Raw genomic sequence first — 12,881 nt, 5'->3', positions numbered from 1 at the left:
TATATATATACATATATATATATATATATATATATAATACATATTATCTATATATATCCATATATAATATATATCTATATACTATATATATATAGCAATTAAGGACAACTACTTAATAAGGAAAACTTAACAAGAAATTGTCAGGTAGATAGCGTAAAAACCTCATACGAGAAAAAATTTCGAAAATAATTATTTCTTATTGAACATATTAATTTATATATAGAGGGCATTATACATACATGCCAGGAGGCATTCTACATACACGCCATACGCTAAGAGGGACAATCAGTCATTCTACCTACAAAATATTACTAATCCCACCGAATGCAATTTTTCAAAGAAAGACATTTAAAAATATATAGACCTGTATCACAGTGATTTCATGGCGTATGGCGTGTATGTAGAATGCCTCCTGGCATGTATGTATAATGCCCTCTATATATAAATATAATATATATATATATATATAATATATATATACATACATATATTTATATTTATATTTCACATTGACCAAGGTATGTCGGAATCAAATTAGTTTCTTAGACCGTAGGGTGAGTGTTGAGAGTTCTTTGGCTTTTTCTTCGCTGTTGAAGCGAACTTGTATTGTCGCATATCACACCCACCAGTTCACATAATTCTTCTATGCCTATTTTTCGATCAGTTCCTGCGGTGTTTGTTCTGGTCTGCATGTTTTCGAGTTAATGACTTTATAAACGATTGTTCGTTTTTGAGCGGTGTATATGATATTGTGTGGGATGTTGAGGTGTAGATTTGAACCTTGTTGAGTAAAGAGGGACTTTGTGTTATTTGTTTTGTTGTGAAGTATAGTATTGTCTTTTTGGTTTTAAGATTTCTGCAAATTTTGATTTGTTTTTGTTGTTGTTGTCACTGGCGGTGTCGGCAGCAGAGGAGGTACTTGTAGCAGCAGAATTTGTTGTAGTAGTCGTGTTAGTGTTAACGGTAGACTTGAAGTTTTAGTTGGCATTGATGGTGGATGGCCTTCAGACATTAGTTTTGTTATTGTTGTTGTTGGTGGTGGTGGTGGTGCTTGTGGTGGTGGTGGCGGTGCTGGTAGTGCTGGTGGTGTTGGTGGTGCTAGTGGTACTGGTGGTGACAGCGGCGTTCAAGCAGTCAGGTTCAACAGCTAATGGTAGCGGGAGGCTAGGAAATTCTTCCTCGGCCGTTTTTAGCGCATCGCTAGCGTTCCGCATGACTTGCGTGCTGGCCTCGTGGTGTGCAGTCGCAAGTACCAGTTGCGCACTGTGGTCGATGTAGTTGACTTAATCCCTTTGTCTGTCTTTGTTTGTCCCCTCTATGTTTAGCCCCTTGTGGGTAATAAAGAAATATATTTTCGAAACGAGAAATGGCTAAAATGAATCGACGAAACCCTTCAAAATTTTGGAAATTTCACGCACAGAGGGGCGAAATTCTATGTAAATATTAATCAAGTTTGGAATTGTATGTTCTTTAACACAAAGTATTCGACAATAAAAACTTTTATACGCACAAAACTAGCCAACTTACATGGAACCGGTTTGACCAGCTTCAGTCCATTAGATAGAAAGATACTTAGATAGATAGATAGATAGATAGATAGATAGATAGATAGATAGATAGATAGATAGATATAGATAGATAGACAGAGAGAGAGACAGACAGACAGACAGACAGATAGGCAGATAATATCCGTATATGCTAAAGTGCACATGCATATTTATAAATACATGTGCACGTATGTGTACGTATATGTATGTATGTATGTAGGTATGTATGTACGTATGTATGTATGTGTGTATATTTGTATGTATATGTGTAGATACACATGCCGCCTACGTATACACAGGCTGTGTGGGAAGCAGCTTGCTTCCCGATCACATGGATCCGGGATCAGTCCCACTCCGTAGTACCTTGGGGAAGTGTATTTTACTATAGCCTCGGGCTTACCAAAGCCTTGTCAGTGTGGATTATGTAGATGTAAATAGAAGAAAGCCCGTTGTGTGTGTGTATATATATATATATATATATATGGGAGGTGATGGGGGTCTTTGTGTTTGTCCATCACCACTGCTTCACAAACGGTGCTTGTATGTTCAGGTCTCCTTAACTTTTCAGTTCGGTGAAAAAGGTGCTCGAATATGTACCAATCTTTAAAAACTAAGTGTCGGGTCGTCGTTTCATTCGACTAAAAAAATACTCCAAGGCGGACCCCCACCATGGTCGCAGTATAGGGAGTGAAACAAATAAAAGAACAAAAGTGAACGTATATAACAATGTATATTGTATTGTTACAGACAAAGAAAGTCAGAGAAGTATGAAACAGAAAGAAACCGTGATCTCGTAGCGGCTGAAGAAATATTTTAACTAGATAGATAGATATACGTAAGTACGCGATCAGGTGCCCATGATTGTATGTGTGTGTGTGTGTACGTGTTTGTGTGCGCGCGCACATACATTGTAAATTGTATAACAGTGTGTATTATACTGTAACAGAGCTAAAGAAAATCAGAGAAATATGAAATAGGACGAGGCCGAGATCTCGTGGCCACTGAAGAAACTTTAACTATTCGATCATACTTCATATATATATATATATATATATATATATATATATATTGTCAATAATAATAAAGGACCATTTAAATTTACCGTAAATGGTCCTTTTACATACTGAACACTGCTTGGTAAAATTATTAATTACTAATTAATTAATTTATTTTGCCCTTTATTATTAGTGACAATATAATTCTCTCCCTGATGATAAACTACAGATTCTTCTGTGGGTGGACAGGGGAAGATGTGGAGCCTCATTCGTATGTTTTGAATTCGTTAGTACTGGATGTCGGAGATGGTTTGTCTGAAGTTACTCAAATCAGATGGGTATGTTCGACTTTTAGTGCTCTCAAATTTCAATTTAATGAAATATCTGTGCTGATGACGGGAATGTTAGAATAGGGATGTATTTCTAGCTTCTCTATATCTGACTAACCCAGAAACGCGTTCACGAGTGATCTAATTTCGAGTGAACTTTCGTTATTTTTCCCTCTATGCCTGCGTGAATTGTTTTTGAGTATACATTGTCTGGGAGACTCTTCTTACAGTGGAAGAAATAGAATTTTGTGGCTGCTATTTCTAAAAATTCGGTATGTGGTAAACCAAACTTTTTTGGCTGAACCCTAATTATATAAAATTATATATATATACATATATAGATAGATAGATATACAGACAGATAGACAGACAGACAGGCAGATAGATAAATAGATAGATAGATAGATAGATAGATACATACATACATACATACATACATACATACATAAATAGATGCTAGTATGTGTGTGAGGGCGGCGTCTGTGTGCATGTCAGTGTGTGTACATACACATCTACATACATAGTATATTATTATATAACAATGTGTATTGTACTGTTAGAGACATAAAGAGACTATGAGAATAATAAAGAGACATAAAGAGAAATATGAAGAATGATATTGAAAATAATAAATGAGTGAAAGACCGAGAGAGTGCGGAAAGAGAAAGATGGTAAACAATGAGAGCAAGTAAGTCTATGAGGTTAAGTTTCTCAATTGCCTTGATATATTGAAGATCTATGTAATGTGAATGTATATCTTCGTGTGTTTCCATGTGAGTGCACCATGCATAGACACATACACACGCTCTTATGCACAAGCACACAAGTACACACACAGACGTACTCACACATTTATATATATATATATATATAAGAATGTATGTATGTCTCCATGTGTGTAAGTACTCTCACGGAAAGGCACACAGAAGATAGTGTAAGAGAGAGGGGGTGAGGGAGGTAGAAAGACAAGGACTTGGAGAAAGAGAGAGAGGAAGAGAGTGAGAGATAGATGGCGACTTTATCTCATAAACATTTGACATATCAGAGAAAAACACTTCAAATGGCTACTTATACAGAGTCAAGAATCTTACAAAATTATTGTCTATTTTGGTGAAATGCCACGTTCCTATTGCTAGTGGATTTGGAGCAGTTCAAAAACAGTCAGTAATCATTCTAATCCTTAGCGTTTGTTTACTTTTCTACTAAAGACAATGATAACAGACTATCCTTGCACCAGGTTTCAAATCAAATCTGCGCAGCAACAAAACGCAAATTCTCATCACCGTTAAAATATTCATTTTTAATTAATTCGAATGAGGAGCGTGTGAAGAAGTTATATCGTTAATGACATATTTACGCTATACTGAAACGACGACATGATTGTGTGTTGATATTCAGCATCCTAGTTCGCAGACTTTGTCTATACAGTACACTTATACCATTTCTGAAAACCATCGTTAATCGTACCTGAGTTTATATAATGCACTATGTATGTAAGAAAAGTCACTTGATCAAAGACCACTTGTTCAAATAATATACAATCCCTATTTTCAAGTCATACAGAACTACATTATCCGATATATCTTCTTTTCTACAGATCTTAATGCATGATTTCAGACAGAATTAGCTGCTATTTCTCGTAGAGTATACGTATGAAACACATTTCTATGCACGTTGCAAGTACACAGTCTGAGATTTCCAATTTAAGAGCTGGAAACGAAGGCCCTTCACAAGAAGTTAACATTGCCAGGAGGGAGATTATCAAACAACTTACTGATTTCAAGTGCCACGTTCTTTCCTCGTAGTTTTCAATATTAAGTCCCTAAAGTCATGAGAGTATGGATGTATGGTAGAAATACACAAACCTAAGCCAGAGTGGTAGGCAAAGCATGCAGAGATAAATCATCAAATTGATGTCACTGTCGGCAATAGTTTCCTTCGCTTTTGAACAATTCCAGTTGTCAATGTGTTATTTGTTAGTTCAAGGCCAATGTCTGTTTTACTTTAACTATTATGGCGTAAGGTTTGCGAGAGGCACCTACCGAGAAATGGGAAGAAAAACATTTTTGGTAACATCGAAGCTCACTCCAGAACGCACATTTTGAGGGCGTTGAAAGGGATATCAACAAATCCAGTACTTACTTTATTTTAAATACCTGATTTGAGAGAAGCTTACGCATGAAGAGAATATGAAAGGAATGTGAATCAGGATATGAAGTAATGAGCTGCAGTAGGGTTGTTTATGGCAAGTTGGTGATGAACCCAACCAAAACACCCTTCGTTGGAGGGTACATAGCATTTGAAATAGAGGACTCCACCACTCCACAAATAGTACTTTGCAAATATCTTGGATCGGTAAAGGAGGAGAAATTCTATGCAGCCGCTTGGCAGGTAGACAAGCGGATTGATGGATAGATACATAGATCGATAGATAGATAGACAGATAGAGAGAGATAGAGAGAGGGAGGGAGGGAGGCCAAGAAATGGGAGGGAATAGACATGGTGGTGATATTCATTGAAGGAATCTGGAAGACAAATATAATTTATTGTTCTGGCATATAGAATAGATAAAGATTTTCTTCAATTTGTTTTCGGTTCTGCAGCAATATAGCTAAATTAATTTGTAACATAATTTTGAGATTAAAACGATTGATATTTGCTTTGAGAAGAATTATTAAACTCACAGCTATGAAAGCAGTCATTCAGTAAACGATTAATTCGGGCAAATAGCTTGAGAAAAGATATGTCTGTGCATTTGTGCCTGTGCATGTATGTGTGTTGGCGTGTGTGAGTACGTTATACACGGAAGACTGTATATGATCACACGAGTGTAGCATATGTAAATCTCCATAGTAAATCACTTTCGAGATGAGTTTGCTTATATATCAGCTGTCATTATTTATATAAATGGTGATAAAATATGATTCACCATAAGAATAATGAAATTTAGCTAGGATTCTTTTTTTCTCCTTTTTTGAACTATCTCCGGAGTTACATGCTAAGATGTTCAGAAGAAAAAGAGTGTATATTTAACCCCTCTCTGAGATATTACTTCCTAAAAAACGAAACATAAATTTCTACCTAATCTCATAAATTAGTCAACAATTTATCGTTTATCTTTATCTTTCAAATGCCATGCTATTTTTTTTTATAGTTTATATAGAATCCTATCCTAAATAAACAGAACTACAAATGGGATGATAAATGCTCTGCAGCAACTTGGGAGATAGACAGACAGGTATACATATAGAAAGATAGATATATATAACAGCCTGCACATGCCATAATTCTTATATTCTTGATCAACTCCTTAATCAGGATTGATTTTGAGATGAACAACAGCCCACCTTTTGCAGAATTTTTAGATCGCCGCGTAAAATATTTTACGTTGTTAAATTACAGTATTTTATGGTCTGAGTTCACCGACTTCAACCTTGTTTTCCTGCCTTCTGTGCCGATAAAATGTTGTTCTAGAAACAATGGTATTCAATAACCTCACAAAATTCAAAATTCCTGCCTTTGTTACAGATAAGTATTAATATTATCATTGATTAAATGGTGGCGAACTAGCAGAATCATTAACGCGTCGGACAAAATGCTCGGCCACATTTCGTCCGGATCTTTGCGCTATGAGCTCAAATAATGCCGAGATCACCTTTGCTTTTCATCATTCCGTGGTCGATAAAATAAGTACCAGTGAAACACTTGGGTCGATGTAATCGACTTATCCCCTCCTCCTAAATTACTGGACTTGTGCCAAAATTTGAAATCAGTATTATTATTCATTAGAAGGAAGTGAGCTAGCAGAATGGTTATTGCGTTGGACAAAATATTGATTTCCATTTCTTCCAGTTTTCTACGTTCTCAACCCAAATCGTACAGAGGTCAACTTCACATTTCGAGGTTGATGTAACTAACTTGCTAACTCCACTCAAAATTCCTAGCCTTCTGTCTCAATTAGAAACCATTAGTAATATTATTGCAAAAGCGAAGGCAGCGAACTGGCAGACTTGTTAGCCCATCTTTATGTTTGGAGTTCGAATTCAGCCGAAATCTACTTCACTTTCATCTTTACGGGGGTAGATAAAATAAATACTAGTCCAGCACTAGGGTCGATGTAATCGACTAAAACTCCTTCCCGAAATTACTGGCCTCGTGCCAAAATTTAAAGCCAATATTATTGCAAAAGCGAGCTGGCAGAATCGTTAATGCTTTGGAGAGAATGCGTAGGAACATTTCTTCCGGCTCTTTACACACTGAAGTTAAATTCCGCTGAGGACTGCTTTGCTTTTCATGTTTTTGAGTGGATAAATTAAGTACTAGTTGAGCACTGCAGTCGACGTAATCGATTTATCTTCGTTCCTAAAATGCAAAGCGTTTTGCTAAAATTTGAAACCATTATCTTATCTTATGGGGATGATATCCTTGATATTGTTCGATTGTCTTTTGGGTGGGGTGAAATTCATTATATAGTACTGTTTTAATAAAGATGAACGTTTGTGAACATAATTGCAGAGAAACAAATCAAGAGAAAGCAGTGCAAGTCATGATATGGGTGAAAATCTTGTTATATACGCAATGAATAAAAGATTAATCGAGTTTCAGATTGTTACATTATGGAAATTGGATAGACATGTCCGGATACATTTACTGTTTAGACTTCGGATTGCGTGACTTGTTTCATAATATTTATAGAATATATTTACACCTGTTTATTATCTAGTTCTTCACAATATCACTTATCCTCACTTCAATGGTGACAGTGATGTAGTGTCATATATAATATAGACAGTTTCCTTTGAATTTATTTAGAATGTACGCAGTGCCTTTTCAACTTACTTCACAATCACAAATATACACACAAACATACATGCATAGATGTACGCACAACACACATATTATCATACATATAGAGGTATGTACAAGAATAATTGCCACTATACGTATATACATGGATGTGTCCACGTATAATAAAGAAAGAGGATGTGTCCACGTATGTGTGTACACACACACAAACATACATGTATATATATATATATATATATATATATAACATTTAGGAATGGCCTAGACAGGCATTCGTCCACTAGAAAGAGCAGCCATAACTCCAACCGCCAAGTAGTGTAATTCGGAAATAAGGTGAAAATTAAAAACATTTACCCTAATTCATCTTTTATACGATGCATCGTTTCAGTGTCTTTAATGATAGACCAGCTTAATTAAATTAAATTAAGCTAGTCTATCATTAAAGACACTGAAACGATGCATCGTATAAAAGATGAATTAGGGTAAATGTTTTTAAATTTTCACCTTATTTCCGAATTACACTACTTGGCGGTTGGAGTTATGGCTGCTCTTTCTAGTGGACGAATGGCCTGTCTAGGCCATTCCTAAATTGTTATATTTATACATTTTAGTCTTTGACTATTTTCCTTTCCATTTTAGGCCGCTGGTAGCGATAAATTTTTACTGAATTTTTTGCTACCCTAAATTGATTAATTGATAATTTTCTGACTAATTCTGAGATTGAATCGGCAGTTATATTTGCTGCCGATAAGTTTGGCGCGAATGCGTTGGTCTTGAAAATTTTAAGACAGATATTCCCGAGGCATTGATACAGTCGCCTCGTATATATCCGTCTCTCCCAGTTTCTTTTACTGATGAAGTGTGACCTATGGTAGACTAGCTTAATTAATTTAATTAAGCTGGTCTATCATTAAAGACACTGAAACGATGCATCGTATAAAAGATGAATTAGGGTAAATGTTTTTAAATTTTCACCTTATTTCCGAATTACACTACTTGGCGGTTGGAGTTATGGCTGCTCTTTCTAGTGGACGAATGGCCTGTCTAGGCCATTCCTAAATTGTTATATTTATACATATTTAGTCTTTGACTATTTTCTCTTTTCCATTAGGCCGCTGGTAGCGATAAATTTTTACTGAATTTTTTGCTACCCTAAATTGATTAATTGATAATTTTCTGACTAATTCTGAGATTGAATCGGCAGTTTATATTTGCTGCCGATAAGTTTGGCGCGAATGCGTTGGTCTTGAAAATTTTAAGACAGATATTCCCGAGGCATGATACAGTCGCCTCGTATATATCCGTCTCTCCCAGGTTTCTTTTACTGATGAAGTGTGACCTATGGTAGACTAGCTTAATTTAATTTAATTAAGCTGGTCTATCATTAAAGACACTGAAACGATGCATCGTATAAAAGATGAATTAGGGTAAATGTTTTTAAATTTTCACCTTATTCCGAATTACACTACTTGGCGGTTGGAGTTATGGCTGCTCTTTCTAGTGGACGAATGGCCTGTCTAGGCCATTCCTAAATTGTTATATTTATACATATTTAGTCTTTGACTATTTTCTCTTTTCCATTAGGCCGCTGGTAGCGATAAATTTTTACTGAATTTTTTGCTACCCTAAATTGATTAATTGATAATTTTCTGACTAATTCTGAGATTGAATCGGCAGTTTATATTTGCTGCCGATAAGTTTGGCGCGAATGCGTTGGTCTTGAAAATTTTAAGACAGATATTCCCGAGGCATTGATACAGTCGCCTCGTATATATCCGTCTCTCCCAGGTTTCTTTTACTGATGAAGTGTGACCTATGGTAGACTAGCTTAATTTAATTTAATTAATTAAGCTGGTCTATCATTAAAGACACTGAAACGATGCATCGTATAAAAGATGAATTAGGGTAAATGTTTTTAAATTTTCACCTTATTTCCGAATTACACTACTTGGCGGTTGGAGTTATGGCTGCTCTTTCTAGTGGACGATGGCCTGTCTAGGCCATTCCTAAATTGTTATATTTATACATATTTAGTCTTTGACTATTTTCTCTTTTCCATTAGGCCGCTGGTAGCGATAAATTTTTACTGAATTTTTTGCTACCCTAAATTGATTAATTGATATTTTCTGACTAATTCTGAGATTGAATCGGCAGTTTATATTTGCTGCCGATAAGTTTGGCGCGAATGCGTTGGTCTTGAAAATTTTAAGACAGATATTCCGAGGCATTGATACAGTCGCCTCGTATATATCCGTCTCTCCCAGGTTTCTTTTACTGATGAAGTGTGACCTATGGTAGACTAGCTTAATTTAATTTATTAAGCTGGTCTATCATTAAAGACACTGAAACGATGCATCGTATAAAAGATGAATTAGGGTAAATGTTTTTAAATTTTCACCTTATTTCCGAATTACACTACTTGGCGGTTGGAGTTATGGCTGCTCTTTCTAGTGGACGAATGCCTGTCTAGGCCATTCCTAAATTGTTATTTTATACATATTTAGTCTTTGACTATTTTCTCTTTTCCATTAGGCCGCTGGTAGCGATAAATTTTTACTGAATTTTTTGCTACCCTAAATTGATTAATTTATATATATATATATATATATATATATATATATATATATATATATAATATATATATATATATATATATATATATATTATATAATATATAATATATATAATATATATATATATTAATACAACATATGGAGGCGCAATGGCCCAGTGGTTAGGGCAGCGGACTCGCGGTCGTAGGATCGCGGTTTCGATTCCCAGAGCGGCCTTGTGAGTGTTTATTGAGCGAAAACACCTAAAAACTCCACGAGGCTCCGACAGGGGGTGGTGGCGATCCCTGCTGTACTCTTTCGCCACAACTTTCTCTCACTCTTTCTTCTGTTGGCCTGCTCGCTTAGCCAGCGGGGTGGCGTCGTTCGAAGGCTAAAACAATGCGAAGCGCATTGTGACCAGCGATGTGTAGCAACATCTGATGGTCTGGTCGGTCACGGTGATCACGGTGATATATATATATATATTTATATTTATATTTATATATACGCATATATAAATCTGTATGGATGGATGGATGGAGGTAATACGCATTAGTACTAAATACACGGGTACTACTCAGAGTTCCATGTTTAAAGCTGGCCTGCAGATAAGGGTTCGAAGCAAATTGTATTGACAGTATCCAAGAATATAATGTTTTTATATTTTCTGCTTTACCTTCTATTGAATGCTCTGTTACTCAAGAGATATACAAATATATAAATACATACAAGGCGGTGAGCTTTCAGAATCGTTAGCACGCCGGCCGAAATGCTTAGCGGTGTTTCGTCTGCTGCAACGTTCTGAGTTCAAACTCCGCTGAGGTCGACTTTGCCTTTCATCCTTTCAGGGTCGGATAAATTAAGAACCAGTTGCGTACTAGGATCGATCTAATCGACTGGCCTCCACCCCCCCCCCAAATTTCAGCCCTTGTACCTATAGTAGAAAGGATTATACACACACACACACATATATATATATATATATATATATATATATATATATATATTATATATATAAGTCATATATACATACCTTCTCTCTCTCTCTCTCTCTCTTCTCTCTCTCTTCTCTCTCTCTCTCTTTCTCTATCTATCTATCTCTCCGTCCCTCTCTTTCTTTATATGTGTCTCTATGTGCGTTTGTTTCAAGTACATATGTTAATTTAATTTTCGCCTGATAACCTTTCACACGAATAAGTATATGTTTTGTTTACCGATACGGTATTTGACAATCCATTGGCGTTACAATATTGTTATACTTAGGAATGGTCATATTGCCAGTTTAGCCAATAAATCTTGCACAACAAATATTTAAACGTATATATATATATATATATATATAATTATGATGGAGAAACCTGCTTATTAATTAGGTATGTAACAGTTACTAAAAGAAAGCAATTATTAAAGGCTTGACAGTTTGGAAATATTTTCTATACATTCATGTTCCTAAAGATCATTTCTGAAGATTATTGAATATTTGAACTACAGGTTTTTCACAAATTTAAATATTCGTTGCATTTACTGTGGAGAAGATTTAATAAACGATATTACTTCGTTGCAGGCGAAAATTTCTGTTTTCATATGCAACAGTCCTTCACACTCTCTCACCTCCTTTTTTCATTAATGATAATTTAATATATATTTTCGTCTGTCATCACGTTCTGAGTTCAAATGCCTGCGGGATCGACTTTAACTTTCGTCATTTTGAGGTCGATAAATTAAATACCAGTTCTGCACTGGGGCCGATCTAATCGACTTAATCCCTTCGCCCAAATTTGAGGCCTTGTGCTTCCAGTAGATAATTTAATATATATTCATCTCAATGTTTCCATTTCAAGTTTTAATTTGCTATTTGCAAACCCACAGTTTATTCTATATACGTTATGTAAAAAAAACATTTATTGAATGAATGAATGCTATCAGACAAAATAGCTGTATAATTCTGAGGCTTATCTTTGATGAAATGAATTTTTTTTTAATACACAGGTATGATTTTTTTTTTTTAATTAACAAATGATTTTGTTGGTAGGGTTGTTTAGAATATTATAAGCCTTACAATAAACTATGTAGACTGCCATTTCTAGGACGCTAAAACTTGAAGTTTGTTTAAATTACAGATATATTAAAACTACGATAAATTACTAAAAGAAATATTTACTAAGCAAATGAGAATCTTTTATAAATTGATGTTTTCAGGAAAATTTACTATTATTATTGAACATTTGATGTTCACAAATTTAAATGATCGGTACAAGATAGTTTTTAACGAGATTTTATTTATACGATTTTTTATTTCATGTTTATTTCATTCATTGTTTACAATGATCTCTATCCCCCTCTCTCTTTCTCTCTCTCTCTCTCTCTCACACACACACACACACACACACACACATTCTCTCTCTGTAATATAAAGATACACACATTCCAGATCTTAGTAGCAGAAACCGCCCAGAAGACGGTCTTTCTGCTAGTATATATAATGTATACGCCCTGTTGATGGTCCATTTGCAGCAGTATTTTTCCTTAGAGAACATCTTATTAGGTTTAAAACAATAAATATCAGAGAGAAGCCATTCTAGCGGTAATCAGCGTTGTGTGGCGGTGAGCGGCGGCCAGCGGCAGCCAGTGATATGCCCAGATGCATTTTAG

This window comes from Octopus sinensis, linkage group LG2, assembly GCF_006345805.1.
Source record: "Octopus sinensis linkage group LG2, ASM634580v1, whole genome shotgun sequence".
Lineage (NCBI taxonomy): Eukaryota > Metazoa > Mollusca > Cephalopoda > Octopoda > Octopodidae > Octopus > Octopus sinensis.
Note: the sequence above shows the minus strand (reverse complement) of the source record.